At 35.6% G+C, this 21,798-nt stretch overlaps 1 long non-coding RNA gene across 1 annotated transcript in view; it reads left to right on the top strand.

Moving 5' to 3' along the window:
• LOC141278490 (uncharacterized) overlaps positions 1-18,452 on the top strand; it is a 52,592-nt gene extending 34,140 nt beyond the window's left edge. The window contains exons 7-8 of the long non-coding RNA XR_012331248.1: positions 16,059-16,216; positions 18,189-18,452. This is a non-coding gene — a long non-coding RNA (uncharacterized lncRNA). The remainder of the gene's footprint in view (positions 1-16,058; positions 16,217-18,188) is intronic.
• The last annotated feature ends 3,346 nt before the right edge of the window (positions 18,453-21,798 follow it).

Here is a 21,798-nt window from a genome sequence, read left to right as displayed (position 1 = left end):
AAATCAACATAATAAAGACTACATTTTCTGACTGTAATGTTAATCAGAAATCATTTACAAAATGTGTTATGTGTGTATATTTAAAATATAAAATACTTATATATGTATATTATACATGTGTGTATATATATATATATATATAATCATTTGTCTGAAACCCCAAACAACCATATTAATAAACACTTGGGTTAAAGTAGAAATGATAGAACACTACAGAAAGTATATTTCTAATTTTTTTAAACACTGTATTTTAAAATGTAGGTATAGAAACAAAGATCGATAAATAACTGAATCAATTTCCAAAAATAAAAGGAAATAAAAGGCCAAAGAGTGATTATCTACCTTATCAAATATTTATAAAACATGTCACATATCCATTACATTTTAAAACAATGTAATACTGTCCCAGTTATAGACAAATATACACATGGAACAAAATAGAGTGGTCAGAATGAGAGTACCTTATAAGCAGAGAAATTCAAAGTGCAAATGCCAGTCATTTGGGAATTGATGGAGTGTTTTGCATATGATGTGGGACAATCACACACTAATTAGAGGAAAAGGAAGGTCATTCTTAAAAAAAACAAAGGTAAACTATGACGGATTGAGTAAAAATAAAGTTATACAATTAAAAGAAGGGTATGCAAGGAGAATATTTTTTGTGTATTTGTGTTAGAGGAAATTTTCTTTAACAAGACTGAAGAACACAAACCATAAAAAATTAGATTTTGTTACATCAGAAGTAGTTTTTACAATATAAATCACCAAATGCTAACTTTTAATAAATATCAAAATAGAAGATTTTTGCATGAATTGAACCAACTAGGTACTAATATCTAGAATACTAAAGGAATTTGTAAAATAAACAATAACAAAACTAAAAGAAAGGAAACACAATAGAAATATAGTTAAAGTTACGACTAACCAACATATGGAAAGAAAAACAATGGTTAACAGATACTTGGAGATATTATAAGAAGTGGAACCATGCAATTAAGACAATGATGAGTACATGTGCTACAGCTCAGATTAGCAAAAACCTTCAAGTTGATCAGTACTAATTATTAGTGAGACTATAGCAAAAATATGTAATTTTGGTGCAGTATATACTGGAGTGGTCCATTCTGGAGAAATGTGTCATACTTGATGAGATTAATATTCACATAGCCCAAAACTCAAAAATTTCACTTTTCATAAATTAACAAAGTCCATAAGGAAGCTCTTTGTAGCACTGACTGTGGTATCAGGGGTGTGAAGACAACTTGGGTAGTCATCATTAAGAAAATGAGTATGTAAATTTTTGTGGCTCCATACTACACTGTTTACTGCGGCAGTGTATGTATCACACCAGGGACAACCATTAAAACAGATACCAAGAGAAACAAATAAGAGAATCGAATCCATACCATGACATGTGAATTAAAAATTTTCTACACTTACTACACAGCACTATCTCTTTTACAAGGATTCACACATAGGCCATTGTTTTTGTTATTTGATCTCAGATCCATTCCCCGCCTTCACCGGCAAGCTACATTTCCAAAGGTCCTTTGCCAACTGCTGTCTGGTGAGGTTTGGCTAATGGAAGCACTTGTTAAAGTTGGAGAGGAAGAGGAAAGGAATCAGGAAGCTCTTCCTCTCCCCATCCCTCCCTTATACTCCTTCCTTTCTCCCTCTTCTCTCTCTCTTTCCTCTCTCTGTTTTGGGTGGGCATTTTTGAGCAGTAGCCATATCTTTTCCAAGGTTCTCACTCTTCACTAAACAGAACCTATTTCTGTGGCCCTAACTCCTCCAGAGCAATTCTGGACATGGTTCTGGAACCTGCAGGATTTCCCTGATGTCTGGATTCTGACGAATAGCACTCCTTTCCTAGTGTCATTCCAGTCCCAATGGAGTGTACTGGTCTCCTGCTGTCTACTTTGCTAGTGTTCTCCTTTTGCTAATCTCTGATTTGCTTCACCATCCCGTTTGCCTTCTCAGTTTCTCTACCACCTGTTTAATTTTGTATGCTGAGTTTCTCACTCGAAATACTAGAATGGTTTACATTTACTGACTGGAATCTGAAATAGTATTTGATACTGGGAGGGTTCCCAGGAAACAGACTCTAATGCAGGATACTAAGATTGGGAGACTCATCTGCTTAATCTTTAACATGATGATAACCTCCCTGCAGATGGAAACTGAAATAATAGCAACCTGTGACAGGCAGAGGCATTAAATACACAGTTGCTTGAAGTATAACACTGGCTGAAAGGAAGTATTTGGAGGATTAAGTAATGGCTATAGTAACCATCATGGTAACAGTGATGGCTACAAGGACTGCAGTTTTCTAAGTGTGATCAAGAGTTTACTGAAAGAAAAAGAGAAGCTCAGGGCTGTTACCTTTTCTGCTCTCTGTCATAATGTTATTCAGACTTTAATTATCAGCACATTCCACAGAACATCACACAGGTCAATTATATTGATGGTATTCAGGTTGCTCTTGGAAGCAGCAAGAAGCAAGAACCTTAGATGACTTAATGAGACACACAGTGTCAGAGATTAGGTGGTGAACACCATGAACACTTAGATCCACTTGGATGATGTCTCTACAGATCTTGTAGCTGGGGCATGTTGAGATAATCCCTCTAAATTGAAAGATCATTTTAGATTTTGGAGGCAAAATATGCCATACTTGGTGTGTTGTCCCAAGGAATTTACTGAATAACCTGAAGGCTTCCTGCTATTGCCTAATTCCATTTGTTTCAGCATCTGTTGTTTGGCTTATTACTCATAGAGCAATTCCCTTACATGAAATTCCCTCTGTTTGAAACACTAGATGGCTTCTGTTTTCTTGAATAGCCATTGACTTATACAATGTGTACCCAAAGACATAAGCTATACAAATTATAGTGAGTTTCTATGTGTGAGATAATAACTAGAGAGAGTTATCAGAGTAGAAGAGGAAAACTATAAAACAACAAAAAAGATGGAGCTTGAAGAGAATGTAATATAAATGAAAGGGTATAACTAATTCTGATAATCTTAAATGACCAATTAAAAATCTATATACATGAAACTAAGATCATGTGACCTATTAAAGTTTAAATATATTCTTAGTGGCAAATTAGGACTAAAACCCTAATCTCTTGAATTGCAAGCTATTTCAATGACTCAATACTGTTCCATACTTGCTTTCAGGTTTTAATTTTTATCCTACTTGTGCTGAGAGCCTCTTTCAGAGAAAAAAATAAGGATATATATGAAAATGCATACTGTGAAGCAAAGAGTCTTGAGAGTAGAAATTGTACACTTGAAGGAGGATAGTTATTATGAGAATTTCCATTAAAAACACAGTGCTACATTTTTCACCCAAAGCTCTGTGGTTTATTTTTCTGTCTTTGGGAATTTCACAAACAACTTGTAAAGTTCTAGCCAAACCTTTGAGGTTTGCCTTTCCATAAGTATATGGAACAAGCCAAAGGCTGCAAATGTAGCCAAATGAAACAATGGAAACCACAAGACCTGCTGGCCCGGCTCCTCTCTCCTCTACTTGATTTTGAGCCCCCCGGAGAGGAAACCACCTGAGTTGCATTTGTATATGGTTAGAGCTCTTGAGAACTAAGCCTCCTAACTAATGGTTCTTATTTAATTTGAAATAAAGGGATAAAACTATTGAATTCTAAGGAAGCAGAAACAGTTTTTTCCTACCATTGTTGTTCCTTTTTTCTTTTTAATTTATGTCTTCATTGCTAACATTTCAAAGGAGCCTCTGCATAGATGCATGTAGCCACAGTGTGTTTCTATTCCCAGGGGTTCTGGAGGCCACAGTGATCCATGTACTTCTTTAGAAAACTCTTTAAATAAATGGAATCTATTGGGCCCCACCAGCTAGTGTAATAGACTGTATACTGCTTGAAAACAGAGTTAACGTGTTTTAAGATCCCTTTGCTATTCACTGGTAAACATCTAGGATATTATTCAGTAAAAGTTTACTTTTAACTTTTTGGATCAATTTATACCCTAGACAGGGCTGTGTCATACACTACATTTATCTTCCCTGTCTGTAGCCTTTTAGTGCCATGCCCTCCTCCAGTCCCAACCCTTATTACATTGTTGTGCAAATTTAATTTAACCAAGACCTATTAAGCAATATAATCTCTAGAGCCTGACTGCTGGAGTTACTTAACCTTTCAGTGCTTCAATTTCATTATCTACACTAGTCTTCATAGTATTGTTGTGAGATTAAATGAGTGAATACATATAAAATGCTTACAACATGCCTAGTACATTGGAAATAATCAATAAATATTTGCCACTAGTCATCATCATAGTAGTAGTACTAGTAGTAGTAGTAGTAGGATGTCCCAGTAGCATGTTACATATTAGAAAATGGGAAACTCTGAGAATCCTTAAAGAGCATAATTAAAACTTTTAATTGGTAGCATTTGATAATAGGTCTGCCTTCTTCAGTGTCATTTGTGTTTTTATTGAGATCAAATACCAAAGATGAATAAACTCTCAGGCTGATGTTTCTTGCACTTAGAAGAGAACTTTTGGAGAGCTGGGCAGTTTTACTCACTACTTATTCAATCACATGTTATTCTTTCAGCAACAATTGAGTTACCTGCTGTTCCTGTGCATGTTAGGTAGGGTAATTCTAGATGCTGTAACAAATAAACTTCAAAATTTCAGTGTGTAAGAAAATACAAGTTTAATTCTGGCTCATGCAACTGTCCAATGACGATGCTCCTGGTTGGCATGCAGCTTTCTTCAGGAGGTGGTTCAGGGACACAGGTCCCTTCTGTCTTCTTGCTCAAGTATCCCCCTGGGCCTCAAAGGGCTATGCTTCTTATCACAAGATGGAGTAGAAAAGGAAAGATATGGTAACATTGCCTATTCATTACTTTGTCCTGGAAATGCAAATTCCACATTTTTTTTTTTTTTTACTTGACAAGATTCCATCCAAATGCAAGAGAAATTGGGAAATCAAATAGTGCTTGTGGAGCTGCTTATGAAAAACAACTCTATCCTACAAAAGAGGGGGAATAATTCTTGTTGTATGGTTAGCCACTTCTTCCATACAAGGCTACAGGGATGAATCTAAGATCTGCTTTCATTTATCAAGGGAATAGTGGGGGCACAGGCTGGAAACCAGGAGATGAGGTTCTTCATTAAGCCCAAGAAGGTCAAGTCATGCTTTAGAGAGGATATGGACACCACAGTTGCATCATAAATGCACACAGTTCAGCAACACAAAAGGAGAGGTATCATATTCTAAAAAGGGACTATGATTTGCAGAGGTGTTGAGGCCAAGGAATTCCAAAAGGCTGAGCATAGGTGTGGAGAACTGGCTGAAAGATGAGCAATACATTCAACTGAGGAATGTTTTGTAGGGGACATAAGCTAATTTTTAGAAAAATTACCCAGAAAACAGGGTATAATATATTTGAAGATATTAGAGGCTCTGAAGCTAGTTGACAGATGAAGAAACATAAGTGGAGGGAGGCAGAGATGGCAGATTATGCAAGAAATTCAAAGAAGCTTTGGTTTTTCACCTTTTTTATGGTTGCCCATTCTTTCTGCATGTGATTTCTGTCCTTCTTTGCATGTTTCACAATACAAACAAAATGGATTAAAATTCTTGTAAGCTTTTGGAGAATTGTAAGTTACTTTTTATTTTCTAAAACTTATGTTGCAAAACAACAATAGTAATGAGAATCAACATATGCATATAGGGTACTATACTATGAATGGTGAACTAAGTATCCACCATGCTGGACTCAAATAAACAGACTTACACACACACACACACACACACACACACACACACAATTACATGGGGGACAAAGTCAATTAGGAATTGAGTATAAAGGAATATTTAGCCCTATTTGTATTTCTTCTGATGGCTTACTTCCTTACATATCCCACAGTTAATGTCCTAGTAATTGTAAATCCACTAGGAGATTTAGCTTACATATAAGTAACCACCAACGCTTAAAATTTTCTGGGAACTTGGCTGCCATTTGTGTTCATCAAATATTTGAGAGTTATTTTCAAAGACTCTAGGCTGTCCAGTGCCAAGCTATCGTTGGCCCAGCAGCTTACCCTCAATTCCTAAGTAGCTTCTTTCTAGAGAAATTTAATCTGCATGTTTCTAATCCATTTAAAATTAGATCATCAAAATAAAGTTTTGTATGAGCTATCCAAAATCCTTGTGAGAGTTTCTTTATTTTTCCTCCACTAAAGGAAGATATTGCATTTGTTAAAATTCAAGTATGCTGCAAAGCTAGAAACCTCTTAGAAACTGATTTTAAAACTTGGCAGTCTCTATTCTTTTATCCCTAAGGCATATAGTAGGTGCTTTGGAAGTTTCTTTGTGAATTCATTTTTAGAACATTTCTTGGAGTTCACTCATACAGGACTGAGTTCCTTCCTTTCCACCAAGCCACAGTTCTTCCTTTAGAACTCCTGAATTCAAAGGATGCTACACAGGTGCAGTGTCATGATGGCTTCATAAGAAAGAGTCTGAGACAGATATTTCCAATTTTCTCTTTAAGATAATCTTATATACTTCTTCAAGCAGGACTGTGTTCAAAATCACTTCCTGCCACATGAATTCTGAATTTCATGTGATTTTCCTTGGTGTACTGTTTGCTATTACAATCAATCCTATTTCAATTTGACCCTTTTTGAATCTCCATTTTATATATTTTTCTTTTAGAAGCCTAGAGAAATTAGTTGCCCAATCACACTATATATGTTATATTAATCATAATTTATTTGGTGTTACATTTTTTTTAGTTTATTGGTATTATTCACAAGTAGAAATAGAAATTAAATGTTTTTATCATCACCTCAAATGACTTGCATTATTGCCTATCACTAATTCCATTTACTCACTGAAAAAAAATGGATTGCCTTAATGTTTGAATATAATTTTAGGTTCTACAATGAACACTAAAATGAATCTGACAAAATATACAATGCTAAAAATCAGTGTCCAAGCGTAGTGTGTTGATGTGGGTTTCATATCTCTAACGCTTATCCAAGGGAAATCTATAAGTATTTCATATGATAATTACTAACACTGTCCAAGGGAAATCTATAAATATTTCATATCATAATTACTAACACTGTGTTTTTAGATTATTTAAGAGGATTTATGTCTCATAAAAAGTTGATATATTTTAATAGAACTTTCAAACTAGAAGGATAAAATAAATGTGGGGACCATATAACATTCTTATTGATCATACTTCCATATTTTCAACTGCCCCTTAGCCACTCCTGCACTCTGACCAGCATTTCTCCCTTTCATCCCCAATTCTCTGTCTTTTCCACTCTGGGCTGGATCCAGCACTCCTCCTGTTAGCCCTTATTTACAGGAAAACATTTACAGTCTACCCTCCGTATCTGCAGAATCGAAACCCTTGGATAAGACGAGGTGACTGTATTTGTTGTGTTATACCATTTTATATAAAGGACTTGAGCATCTGCGGTTTTTGGTATCTGCAAGGGGTCCTGAAGCCAATCCCCAGCCAATACTGAGGGAGGACTGTACATTGTGACATTTTCACTCATCTAATACCAAATGCTACAGATACTTTTCAGTTTCTGTAACATTCAGCAACATTTCATTCCATAAGACATTCTCTTGCTGATAATGTACTCATCATAAGACACTCTTTTCTTCTGTAACAGAATTCTATCCTTGTTGTCTCCCCTGTATTCCCAACCATCACTTCTCAGTCTCTTATGTTGGTTCCTCCTATACATGAGTTTCATTATTTTAGTTCTTTATGACAACTTAATGGAGCAGGCATTATTTTCACTAGTTTAGAAACAATGACTCTGAAGATGCTTTAAGATCACATAAATAATCCATTGCAGGGCTAGGATTTGAATCCAAATCTATATGCCTCCAAAGTGAGAATTTTCCAATCCACACTTTGCCTTGCTAGGCCACAGCTGGGCTGGCTCCAGGGCTTGCCTCTTTCCCCGCTGAAGGCATCAAGAGATCTGCTAGCTTTCTTTTGTTCTTTAGGGCTACTTCCACCCATGCCTAAGCTGTATTCTATCCATTCAGTCTCTTATGTTTCATCTCCCTACATGCCTAGTTTTGAGTAGCACATAATCTTTCAAGTTCACCACGTGTTTTGGGGTTTTTTTTTGTATTTGAAAATTTTGCTACAAATCACTATAGGAAAGCAAATGGCACAACCATGTGATTGTCCCAATGGTTGAAGAATCATATCAACTTCTTGATAAATCTAGATAACCTACTCACTTATAAGCTAGTGCTATTTTAATGCCAAGACATTGTAACCCATATGTTCCTTTGTACAAAGAAGCAAGTTAAAGTGTTTAACAAATAATTGCACGCAATCTCTTGTTTCTGCTTCCACAAAGCTTTACAACCAAATGTCCCACCAACAGAAGTTATGAAGTTTTTGCTGTTTATAATTAACAAAAGTCAAGTATAATTAATCTTGGCCAACTCTCTCAGCTCTCTTGTATACTTTAGCTCTATCACTTTGGAAATCATTGAAGTTTAGGTGTGATTGTAACTAGTACATTCCCATACGTGTCTAACACCTCTCCTTAGCAGCCTCAGACTTCCTTATGCACAATTATTCTGGAAAGTGTAGATTTATTCCCTTATGAGCATTTTCAAAAAGGTGCAAACTGAAGTGTAAATGGCATTCATCTCACCAAATCAACTGGAATGTAGCTGCTGTTAAGGTAGTTTTAAAAAAAAAAGAAAGAAAGAAATAGAATACCTCTCTCAGACATAAAGATTTTGAATACAAAATATCTAGGCATGAACATCATTTGCAGACTTAGTTCCGGCAGTTTGATTTGCAACTTTAATTTGAGGACAGTGATGTCTTTGGTATGATTTAAAGAAAAAACTTGGAAACCTGAATAAACAAAACCTGAATAAACCTGAATAAAAAAACTTGGAAACCTGAATATCCTCATGTACATGGTATATTCCTGCTAACAGTGTGCTTCTGGAAAAGAGGTAAATGTGACTTCGTTAGGTGACAAATCTGCTCAGTTCTCTCATGCATGTAAGCACAATCTAAGACTAGCTGTGAGGGTAATTTCATTTTCAAATAATTTATTCATTAAATAATCTCTTCCACATCTTATTAAAACCCAATAAGCATAATAAAAAGAAAAAAAAACGACTGCTTTTAGAAACTACAATCAATCTCATTGATTTGAAAAGTAAATTGCAACCCTACCCGCCTCCTACCCTGCTGGATTGTGATTCTCTAAATGAAAGGACTGGGATTTGAGCATCTTTGCTCTTGTGTTTCTCACAGTAATGGCGTACAATAGAAATGCAATAAATGTTTGTTGTGATAAACTAAAGATATAAATAATGCTGCTATTCAGAGAAATTACAGAATCCCTAAGATGGCGGCTTAATAGTCTACTATCACATGGTTTAGAAGTTGGAAACAGCCGTTATTTTGTTTGTGAGACTTGGAGTTTTTAAATGGCTAAGGGTGGGGTTAATTTTGACAGGTAAATTTTATAGTTTGGATACATATTAAACATTTGGTTTTAATTGAGGTTTTGCTCAGGCCACCCAAAAGCTTCCTTTTAAGAATATGTTTATGCCTGTATGTTTCTTCCCTGTCACCATTTGCTGATGCAGTATTTAATTTCTTTCATTTATGGCCTAAAGTATAATAGTCTGCCAAAAGAAAGAGAATTCTCTAAGTATGAAAAAATATATTTTCCAGTTTTCCATTAGGAAATCCAAACCTCCATAGTTCCATTTGGATGCTGCATTTCACTATTTTGTCCCAATTCACTAGTTACAGATGTTTTAAAAAGTGCTGGAAGGCATAAGACCAATATCTAACATGGATATGGAAATTAACTCAGTAGGTATCCCAAATTTTATTTCCCCTTAACTTAAACTTACATGAAACTAAAATAACTAGTAAATTCATTCAATTTAGTTTTTTAAAAATACATGAAAATGATTGTTTCATTGCCTGATTTTTAAGAGACACACATACATGCACACACGCACAGAAGAGATTGATTTCTTAACAATTTCTTTTACAAATCTAGAAGACAGCAGAAGTCCTAAAACCTTGCCTTTCATCTGTTGCTGTCTTCGTGATTACAAAAGCATCTGCAGACTCCAAGAAGCGTGCACCCCAAAAATCTGAGGACCAGGTCGTAAAATGTCATTCTCTTAGGACAAGAATAAATTCATGGTAAAGAAATTAATAATTTATAGAAGTAACCCACCCAAAGAGATGGTTTGTAACTTTGTTGTAAATCAAGAGGTTTGTGATTTAACTAATTTTAATTTATTTAGAGAAATATACCCTGTCAGGAGCATGGCATTCTGTGTAGAATTTTGGGAAAATAAAGTTTAAATAAATCAGTATTTTTCTAGTACTATTGAAATGAGAACAAGACATTATTTGAGAGGCATCAGCACTTGAGCCATTAGAAAGTTGTAGTCTATAGAAAAGCAAAGACGATTTTCCAAGCTCTACCACAGCCTGAACGAAATATCCCTCAAGACCACACAGATCCCTCTGCCTGGATTGCATGCTTAGCATCTATTTTTATAGTAAGAAAAAGATGCCACAGTTTGCAAATGTAATTATTCCAGGGAGTAGAAAGGAATGTTAAAAAATTCTATTCTATGTGAAAAATTGGTATTCTATTTCATAAACTAAACTTTTACTAAAGCAAAAAATTATACAAATATTCATTGAGCTAAGCATATAAAAATGAGCAAGACACAGTCTCTACACTGAGGAAATTCACAATCTGAAAGGATGGAAAGAAAGGCACATATGCAGCTCTCCTACTTGATATTTGTTCATGTCTTGATGGTTTAAGTGCAGATGGGAGAGAACATCGATTCTGCCTGGGTTTGTCCACTGAAGGCTTCCTACATGAGGTGATATTTCTGCTCCAGTGGATAGTTTTTCTTCATGAGTTTAGTTAGCATGTATTGATTCAGTTAACTTTCAGAAGAAGTGGATCACCAAGTTAATTGTTTGCCTCTCTCTCTTTACCTCTCTTTATGCTTTTGAATAATAGCACATTGAAAATGATTAAAGTATGAATATATTAAAAAAATCATTTTAGGTGGGCCCAAGAAGTATAACCTAAATGGAATTGGGTGTCTTTTATTTTAATTTTTATTGGGGTATAATTGATTTACAATGTTGTGTTAGTTTCAGGTGTACAGCAAAGTGAATCTGTTATATAAATACATATATCCACTGTTTTTTTAGATTCTTTTCTCATATAGGCCATTACATAGTATTGAGTAGAGTTCCCTGTGCTATACAGTAGGTCCTTATTAGTTTACCTATTTTATATATAGTAGTGTGTAGGTGTCTATCCCAATCTTCCAATTTATCCCTCCCTGCCCTTGCTCCCCATTTTATTTTCTACATCTGTAACTCTATTTTGCTTTTGTAGTTAAGTTCATTTGTAGACTTTTTTTTAGTTTCCACATATAAGCGATATCATATGATATTTGTCTTTCTCTGTCTGACTCACTTCACTCAGTATGAGAATCTCTAGGTCCATCCATGTTGCTGCAAAAGGCATAATTTTGTTCTTTTTTAAGACTAACATTCCATTGTATATATGTGCCACATCTTTATCCATTCCTCTGTTGATGGACATTTAGGTTGCTTCCATGCACTGGCTATTGTGAATAGTGCTGCAATGTTCATTGTAGGAATTGGGTGTCTTTGAACTACACTAGATCCTACCTTAGTATTTTATTACTGTGAAGAAAATAGACACAATTGCATGTAGGTGTACACACATATACACACATACAAATTCATATAAAAACATTGAAAAATAATGTAGACTTTCTTGAAGTTTTGTTTGGAGGAGGGGAAATTAAGATTGTGGATACACTGCACATATTTTTAAAACTCCCCTCTAAATTTTCTCTCTTCCCTAATCTTCTTCAGCTACTCCTTCTTGTCCTTTGTCCTTATTCCCTTAATGTTTCCATTTGAAACATTACTTCCACAATCCCTCTCCACAATCCTATAATATATCCAATACCACAATTTAAAAATTAGTGAAAAAGTATTTGACAATATTCAAACCTTTCCTCTAATTGAAACTTAGATTTCTTTTTGTCAGTCAGCATTCTGTGAGGAATCTTAATTCATATGTGTAATTCCCAAATGATAATGGAAAACAGTCAGTCTAATTTTTCTCTTTTTAACTGTAAGCAGGGAATAATAATAACTTTGTGAAATGCTCATTACACATCATGAACTGCAGGTAAAATGTCACTTGTGACTCTCATAATACCAAAGTAGATAAAAATTTTCTCTATTTTAACAGACAAGGAAGCTGACACACTTTATTAAGAACATAGATGAGAATTTAAACCAAGTTTGTCTGACTCTAGCATCCTCACTTTTCCCACTACATTATAATGATTTTACACAAAGCAGTAATGGCAGTATATTTTGAATATGTGAACACAGGTGCTTGAAAATAAACTGACCAACAACAATATCAATAACAAACTTCCTAAGACCCCAAAGTATGTTTGACTCCCTTTTCCTTTCTCTCCCCCCCAAAAATGGGTGCATTCATCCACATCCTGCAAATAACCAGTTTAAGAATAACCCCCAATTGCTAAATGCCATAAAGTCCAAGGCAGCACCTGGAAATCTTGGGATTGTGAAGGAGTAGAAATATTCCCTAAAGTTACCTTTTCAGGAAAAGTGAGCTCTGAAGATCTGATTTCTTAAAATGCCATTCCATAAACAGTCTATCACAGACACTCAAATTGGAAGACTTTAGAAATGAGTCTACCAGTGGCCGAGGATGGCAAAGATTGATATAGGATATTTGAAGCATAAAAAATGACTAATATTAAGTATTTAAAAAATTACCTGACGGGGGCTTCCCTGGTGGCGCAGTGGTTGAGAGTCCGCCTGCCGATGCAGTGGACACGGGTTCGTGCCCCGGTCCGGGAAGATCCCACGTGCCGCGGAGCGGCTGGGCCCATGAGCCATGGCCACTGAGACTGCACGTCCGGAGCCTGTGCTCCGCAACGGGAGAGGCCTCAACAGTGAGAGGCCCGCGTACAGCAAAAAAAAAAAAAAAAAAAAAATTACCTGAGGCATCAAAATACGAAATTTAATATGACAGAACCCTTCCACAATTACAAAATTTCTATGCTGGTCTAGCTACATTTTTGGAGTTCTTCAGTTGACAAAGACATTTGTCAGATTAAATACATATAGAAAATTGTATCTACTGTATCTAGATGCAAACCTTCAAACATCCCCAGAGGAACGTATAGGTTTAAGACTTTTTCAACAACCACTAAAGTAGTATCAGGAAACTACAAGTTAAAGTATAATACAAATAAAACAGGTATCATGATTTAATCGGGAGTCTTATATATTCCCTCTTAGAAGAGTTCAAATAAAAGTCCAAAATAGCCCCGTAGAGATGTCTACATTGAGAAGAGGCAAAGGAGCACCTATAATAACTAAGAAAAATGTTCTCTGCTAATGAGCCATTTCCAATCAGAAACTAATAATGTAGGGATACTAGATGGGACATTTTAAAAATAGTTATGTTTTCTAATGCTAACCAGCAAGATATAAAATAATTTTTCTTTACTTCAGAAATGTGTTGTACTGTATAGGGAATTTACAGTTTTAAGGAGAATGACTGATGTGTTGAATTTGAAAAAGTTCACATAATTTAGTAATATAACCTCCTTTTCTGTTATGATTTGAAGCATTTGCAGCTGTAATGGGCTTTGAGTCCCTGGGATAAAGGCCTCAGCCAAAGCCAGGAGTTGCCTATAAAGTTCTCTTTGACAGAAACTGGGATGGAATCCAGGCTCATTTCAGCAATATTTGTGGAGAAGAGGATTGAACTCAATATATTTGACCCCAAAGTGCATTTTTGGGGCTTGCACCATATTTATTAAAGTCTTGTGGCAGACCTAGAAGTTATTAAATGGGTGAGAGCAGGCTTTATAAAGACACAGTTCTAAGCAGCCATAGTTCAATTCGACATACTTTTACTGATCACCTACCTGGAGCCATATCTTAGGCTAGGAACTCATGGTTATAAAAATAGAGGCAAATATCATCCACAGACGCAGGCAACTCTCAATCTAGTAGAGGGAGAGAAGGCAGATATAAATAACTGTAACACATGGCATAGTATGATAAAAGATTGTAAAACAGGTACACAGTGCAACTGGGAGTTACAGATACTGAAAAGAATCAGGATTACATTCACGGGGAAAGTAGCCTTTTGAGTTGGGTGCTGATGAAACTGTGCATGCCAGTGTGTATGAAGGGTGAGGGGAAGGGGACAGGATTCCAGCTAAAAAATTAGTAAATTCAGAATATATTCAAGAAACTGAAGTTAGCATTTCGGGAAGCAACATTTTAGCAGAATTCTAAGATGCATATTTTTAGAAGAAAATGGTTTAAAATACTGAAATTAAGATTTTCATGTCATTGTCATTGATTCAATTGTAGTTGGAAAGATAGATAGGCTGGCCATATAAGAAGGAAAATCAGAAATTTGGAAGTCAAACAGAGAAGAGTTAAAGTAACTGCTTCAGTACTTACCAGTCCTATTGCCCTGTGTATAAGTTTCCTATTGCTGCTGTAACAAACTGTCATAATTAGTGGCTTAAAACAACAAAAATCTATTATTTGACATTCTGGAGGTCAGAAGTCCAAAATGGATCGGCAGAGTTCTATTCCTTCCAGAGATGCTGGGGGAAAATCTATTTCTTTGCTATTTCCAGCTGGCAGAAGCTACCTCATTCCTTGGTTCATGGCCTCTTCCTTCATCTTCAAGGCCAACAGCACAGCATCTTCAAATCTCTGCTTCTGTCATCACATCTATGATTCTGATCCTTTTGTCTCCCTCTTATAAGGAAACTTGTGATTACATAGACAGACTTGGATAATTCAGGATTATCTCTCCAACTAATAATCCTTAACTTTATCATGTCTACAGAGTCCCTTTGCCATGTAAGGTAACATATTTACATTTTCTGGGAATGTGTGTACATCTTTGTGTACATCTTTGAGGGACCATTATTCAACCTACTATACCCTGGGAACATTATCTAATTTCTAAAGCTTAACTTTTTATCTTATTGTAAAATAGGGATAATAATGTTTCACAGGGCTGTTTTGGAGCTCAAATGAGAAAAAGAATATAGAACAATTAGCATAGCACTTAATAAAAATTGTAATTACCACTGCCAGTACTATTAATGGTGTTATCATTTTGAGTGTTCTGAATAATAGGATGAGTTTTACCCATCTTATTTGGCAATATAGACCTGATCCTTGAGGAGCAAGGTTACACTGTCAGAACTTGACATGCCAATGTTGAGTGTTATGAAGTATTCTATAGAGAGACTGGAGACATAGGGCACTCTCAGGGGTGGGGGGACAGTGTAAATACTCAGGTGGAATAGGATAAACTACAAATATTTGCAATATATGTGATGTAGATGTAGAATGAATATTCTCAAGATTTTTAGAGGGCCTGAAAGTTAATAGGTAAATGATATTATTCCAATAGCAAACTGGGCAAGAACATGATAAAAGTTATCTGAAGAAGGATCACTGATCAAAAACAAATGTTTAAACTATATATTTACAATCAGTAGTGACCAAATAAAATAATTAATTGTTGTGATCCATAAACGGGCCACAAGAAATAAAGAACTGTTGAGGGTCACTTTGGATCCTATCCTGTAGTGCAGCCTCAACGGGTAATGAGAGCTCACCTTCTGGAAGCTGGAGGGGAGTTGGCCATATTCATAGGGGTCCATAATGAATGAGATAAGAAAAAAATGCATTATGCAAAATGCAATGGAAATTTCCCAGTGGTGGCCTCTGGTAAATTTAGAAAAGTACTCACAAAAGAGTAGCCTTCAAACATCTGCCAGATTTTGATAGTAACAAGCTAGTTTACAAAAATGCCAAGCAAATGGAAAATGTTTTGTTTTCCTTACCTCTTGTTTATCTGCTTCAACCCCAAAGGAGAAATCAACAACAAAAAATAAAACAAATAAACAAACAGGCAAACAAAGGAAAAATATTCAGCAGAATTCACTCAGAGAAGGAAGAGACTCAGAAAAGAGAAAAAAGCCAACCACCTCCTATTCCTGAAGTCAGGAGGCCCATCCTTAAAAGGCAAGGTATGAAAGAGCTGGAGAGACTATTTATCCTCAAATGAAGTTCAAAGTTTCATTTATTACCTGAGGCTAAATGCATTTAATTACTGAAGTGAGAATGCATTTAGTAGTTTAAAGTAGCAATAGGATTTGCTCTTAAGAAAAAGTGATTGGAAGAGTCATGAACTTTCACTATTAAGTGGTTTTAGAGGGAGAGTGGCAGAAATATAATACAGCTGCTTTTTATTACACTCAGTGAGTACTAATCGTTCAATGTCTGGTTATATGTACATATTTACTCAAGCCATCATTAATATTCATAAAAGCTAGAAAATAATCTAAATATTCAACAACAGTAGAAATTAGATAAATGATGAGACAATCAGAAGTAGAAGTTTATGCGGTTTTTGAAGACTATTATTTTATCATAAAATCTTAGATAGTTATTGCACAAAATATCTGTTCATTTTAATATAAAATTAATTTTGTAAACTATTCACCATAGAGGGCTGTGATGATGTTTTCCATTGTTCTGTAGTGATGTCAACTTGGGCTAAATTGAAGAGAACTGATGCTGCCCATTAGGCTTGATACCTAAACAATTTCTCTTTTCATGCCTTGGATTTATAATATTGTGAGGAGGGATGTACAGAATTATACAAAGAATTATATACAAAGAATTATATACAAAGAATTATAAAATAAAATAGTAATGATTTTTGATATTGCAAGTTTTAGATACTTAGTATGTAGTTGAAATAAAAATACGGTCTGTAATATGAAAGAGCAATAATATCTGTGATCCACTGAACACTCTTTTACTTATGTCAGGGGAATATTTCTCAAAGGACTTCTTAGAAAATAAAGATTCTTTCTTTCTTTCAACACGTTTATTGAGTGTCCATAATAAAGCAATAACCACACCAATTTCCAGGAGTAAAACAGGACACGTAGCAGACATGTTTCTTGCTCTAGTAAGGACACTAGACCTTAATCAAATAATTACAAATGCATTTAAATTGACATTGTGATAGTGGTATTAAAAAGAGACACGTGGTTTTAAGAGATCATATATTAGAAAAAGCTTCCATGAATGAGTATCAATTCAGCTACTATTTAAATCAGAGAAGCAGGGAGAGGAAGAGCATATTGGACTGAGGAAATTGGATGTGTATAGGCCAAGACTAGGAAGGAAATTTAAAAGGTGAAAGAGGATATGTGTCTGGACATTTAACACAAAAGGAAATGTGATATGAAATACAACCAGAGAGGTAGATAGTAACCAGACCACACAAGACTGAATAGGTCATTTTGGAGTATTTAATTTTGCAGTGTTAAACATTTTAGTTATTTAACATTGCTCTTAGGGTAAATATATTGTTTCAAAAGATAAGGGCAGTGAAGACATGAACTCAAAGTGTTGAAGATTCCTTGGAGAAATCTGGCAGTAAAAGAAAGGAACTAGGACAGTAGCTGGAAGGTACTGCCAGGGTGATGAGAAGTATTTTCAATTGGCAGAGACATCAGCATACTTCCAAGCCAACGGAACTTGTGACTAAAGATACTGAAATAAAAGCATTTCTATTTTATTCCCCCACTTTCACACACACCAAAACCAAGAACAAAATCATAAAAGCAATTCAAGTAGAGAACAATTCTATGTTTAATAAAACAATTACATCAGAGCAATATATTTTTTTTGCGGTATGCGGGCCTCTAACTGTTGTGGCCTCTCCCGTTGCGGAGCACAGGCTCTGGATGCGCAGGCTCAGCGGCCATGGCTCACAGGCTCAGCGGCCATGGCTCACGCGCCCAGCCCCTCCGCAGCATGTGGGATCTTCCTGGACCGGGGCATGAACCCGTGTCCCCTGCATTGGCAGGCGGACTCTCAACCACTGCGCCACCAGGGAAGCCCCAGAGCAATATTTTGATATTCATCAATGTGTTTTTCATTACTGGTATTCTGATTTGTTCCCACCCTGTCTCCCCATTTCAGGAAACATCTATGTAAGTCCAGGAATACCATCCCAAAGCAACAGAGGTTGAACAGTTGAACAATAGAGAAAAAAGTGTCAAGTTCTTGACTTTTTTTTTTTTTTTTTTTGGCGGTACGCGGGCCTCTCACTGTTGTGGCCTCTCCCGTTGCGGAGCACAGGCTCCGGACGCGCAGGCTCAGCGGCCATGGCTCACGGGCCCAGCTGCTCCGCGACATGTGGGATCTTCCCAGACCGGGGCACGAACCCGCGTCCCCTGCATCGGCAGGCAGACTCTCAACCACTGCGCCACCAGGGAAGCCCAAGTTCTTGACTTTTGAGCTCAAAAATTGTCTTCTGAAACTCACTGTAAAGATATCATTTGAAAGAATTTGATTTTCGAAATTTTTTTTTAGTTACAAAATATTTTGAACTATGTAGGACCCAGTATCTATAGAATAAATATAAATGTGGGAATAATGAATACTGATGTAGGTGCCAGTTTTCCCACCATGAGCTGAATAAAGATCCCATGAGCAGGAGAAGAGAAAGGCTTAAAGATGTGAGTTCTGGGAAGGGACTAGTTCCAGGGAGATGATATGATGAAGGAACTACCCAAATGCCTTGGGGTAAATCTGAGAGCGGAGGAAACTCATAAGCAGTTTCCATTAGCATCCTGATGACACCATGATGGTACCAGACTTTTACCTGTTCCTTCCACAAGCAGAGTAGGATAATAGGAAAAGTTATACATATAGAAGCCTCTGAAGGTGTAGGAGAGGCAATCTTACCAAGAGTCGCTGGAGTATTATGAGAAAGCAGTTACACTTTCTCTTACCTTGAGAAAGGCAAAGTGTGAAGAGAAACTTCCTGAGAGCATGAAGGGTAGAAGTTCCAAAACTGGCTTGGTTGAACAAATGCTAAACCATGTGCTTTTCACGTTTCCAAGATTCAGGGTGGATACATAAGCCAGGAGGAATTTAAATGACACTCTAGAGATACGAAGGAGGAGATCAGTGAAAAACATTTGTTGAAGCCTGAAATGATAAATATACCTAAAGTAAGTAGATTTTTAGAACCAAATTTGGACTTGAAATAAAAATTGTTATAGAAAAATAAAGCTGTCTTTATTGTACATCTGAAGTTTTTCCTTGTAAAAGATATGCTCACTCCATAAGGAATCAGCTACAATCCAAGGATATAAATCACAAGTGTATCTCATGATCCACAATGATAGAGAACATTGAAAACTGATTCATACTTCCTCAAAACTTGGGTAGAAAAAAAAATAATGAAGGTTGCTGTCACAGATGAGATAAGAGCAGGGAATTTTGGCTAAGTTGTGAGCCAAAACTGAAGCCAGAGATGTACCTTTGGAAAACCAAGTGATATCATTGAAAGATGGTCAGGTAGGGCTGAAAGATAAATCACACTGATAAACCATTGTTAACTGTTTACAAACTAACACTCTACCTGAGATAGACTTCTGAAGGTAACATCAAGTAAAGGGTAAAGAATGAGGATACAATAATCATGAAATGGGAATTTGACCTACATTATGAATGCTGAAAATTGAGTGAAGATATATCCTGGGATATATCTCCAAATAACAATCCCATAATAAAAGCAGAGCATGCCAACTCATCACCCTGCCTCTCCCACCAGACATTACTTCTTTGTTATACCATTATTCAGCAGATAAGTTACTGCATTCAAAATTAAAAGTCAATAAAGGAACCCATGTAAGACTTAGCTATAGATTTTATACCCCTCATTCTCATGTTCCCCAATAGGGAAATTGTGGTCTTGAATATCTGCTGCCAATAAATCACTAAATTCTTTCAGAGTTATGCATACCACATTACAAAAAAAAAAAGTATCACTTTGAACAGTGGGAAAGAATTTATCTGTTTTATATACTCAAAGGTATACTTTGAGCAAGTGAACTGATTTTGTCTGACAGAAAGTGTAAATCATATAACTTATTGAGTTACTTTTTACACACTATTAAAAGCTTATTCTCAATATTATAACCTAACTAACCTACCCTCTAATAAGTCCTCTAAATACTTAAGTTTTGTTTCTAGCTACAGTTTATGTTCTCACTTCATTTTTATCCTTAATTTGACTGAATTCTATATTTAAAACACTTTTGATTTTATATATTCTTGGGGAAAATTCATCATTTATTTGAATGAGGGAGAGTAAAATAATAAAAATTATTTTCATATATACATTCAAAGATTTATATAAAGATTAAAATAATACTGTGTGGTTATCATTGGTGAGATCCCATGTGAAATTTTTTCTTCTTTATACTCTTATTATTTAACAGTCTATTGGAAGCATGTTTTTTCCCATAACGAGAAGAAATTTTATATTAAAAAACAAAGTTTAGGTGAGAAATTTTGGGTCAAAAAGTTTATTTGCAGAGAAATAATCCCCTAGATCTCAGGTTCTTTAAAAGTCTATTTCTCACTCACACAACTTATCCAACATGCATCAGCAGGCTCTTCTCATTGTTGTCACTCATGGATCTAGGGCAATGGATACTTTATACAGAATGCTACCAATTGTCACTGCAGAGTGAAACATGCACTGGCTTGTAAAGTTTCCATCCAGAATTTGCACATAACACTTCTCTTCACACCTCATCCATCAAAGGAAGTCATACTTCATGGGAGACAGGGAGGGACCTTCCTACCATATGCCTGGAAATAAATGAGACTGAAAATAATTCAAAAGGACTAATGACAGTCTCAAATAATAGTGATCATTTTTACTAGAATGGTGAAAAAATATTGGGAAGAAGTATTGCATGGAGAGAAAAAAATTATATATGTATATGTGTATATATGTATGTTTATATATACACACACATATATATATGATAGATATATGAGTAGAGACAGTGTAGAGGAAAAAAAACAACAAGAATAATTCATGGATTTTTAGGGACTGAAAAAATAAGTGCATTAAGAAAAGTAGAAAACCCATGATAATTGTGTAAAAGGTGGTGATTATTTAATTTTAGGCTTATTGACTCTAGGATAGTAATAATAAATATACAGTTACAAATCTGGCTGTTTCTCGGAAAAGGTTTGGAAGAAAACTGACTTGGAGATGGAAGCTGAAAATGTGGAGTTACCTAAGATTTCCAAAGGAGAAAGTGCACATCAAAAATGGTTGTCAGCAGATTTTTGGAAATTAGTCTAACAGAAAGATGGAGATAAAAGATGAATGTAATGAGTAAGAGAAGGGACACTAAAAGGATTCCAAGTTAATTGTGATAGGCTAATGTCAGAAAAGCCAACAAATATCTAGGAGAATGATGAAGTTACATCATTGGAATGATCTATAATGTGATATACCATGGGTATAATCAGGAGGTGGCAACTGAAGGAAAGGATTTAGTGTGTTTTATGTCAATGGGAATTTCTGAAGGAGGGCTTCTAGTAGAGTGGGAAGGACATATTCCAGAAAACGAAGGGTTAATAAGTAAGTTGATGGGAAAGAACTAAGAGTAGTCCTTCAAAACAATTCTTTGAAGATGATGATTATGAAAATGAGAGAGATTTTTAGATGAGGAATAGTCTAGATAAGGGCAGCAATATATTGTCAAAGAAAATCAGT

This window comes from Tursiops truncatus, chromosome 4 (genome assembly GCF_011762595.2).
Source record: "Tursiops truncatus isolate mTurTru1 chromosome 4, mTurTru1.mat.Y, whole genome shotgun sequence".
In the NCBI taxonomy this organism is placed as follows: domain Eukaryota; kingdom Metazoa; phylum Chordata; class Mammalia; order Artiodactyla; family Delphinidae; genus Tursiops; species Tursiops truncatus.
The sequence above is the reverse complement of the archived record's forward strand: the minus strand, read 5'-3'. Positions and strand labels throughout refer to the sequence as shown.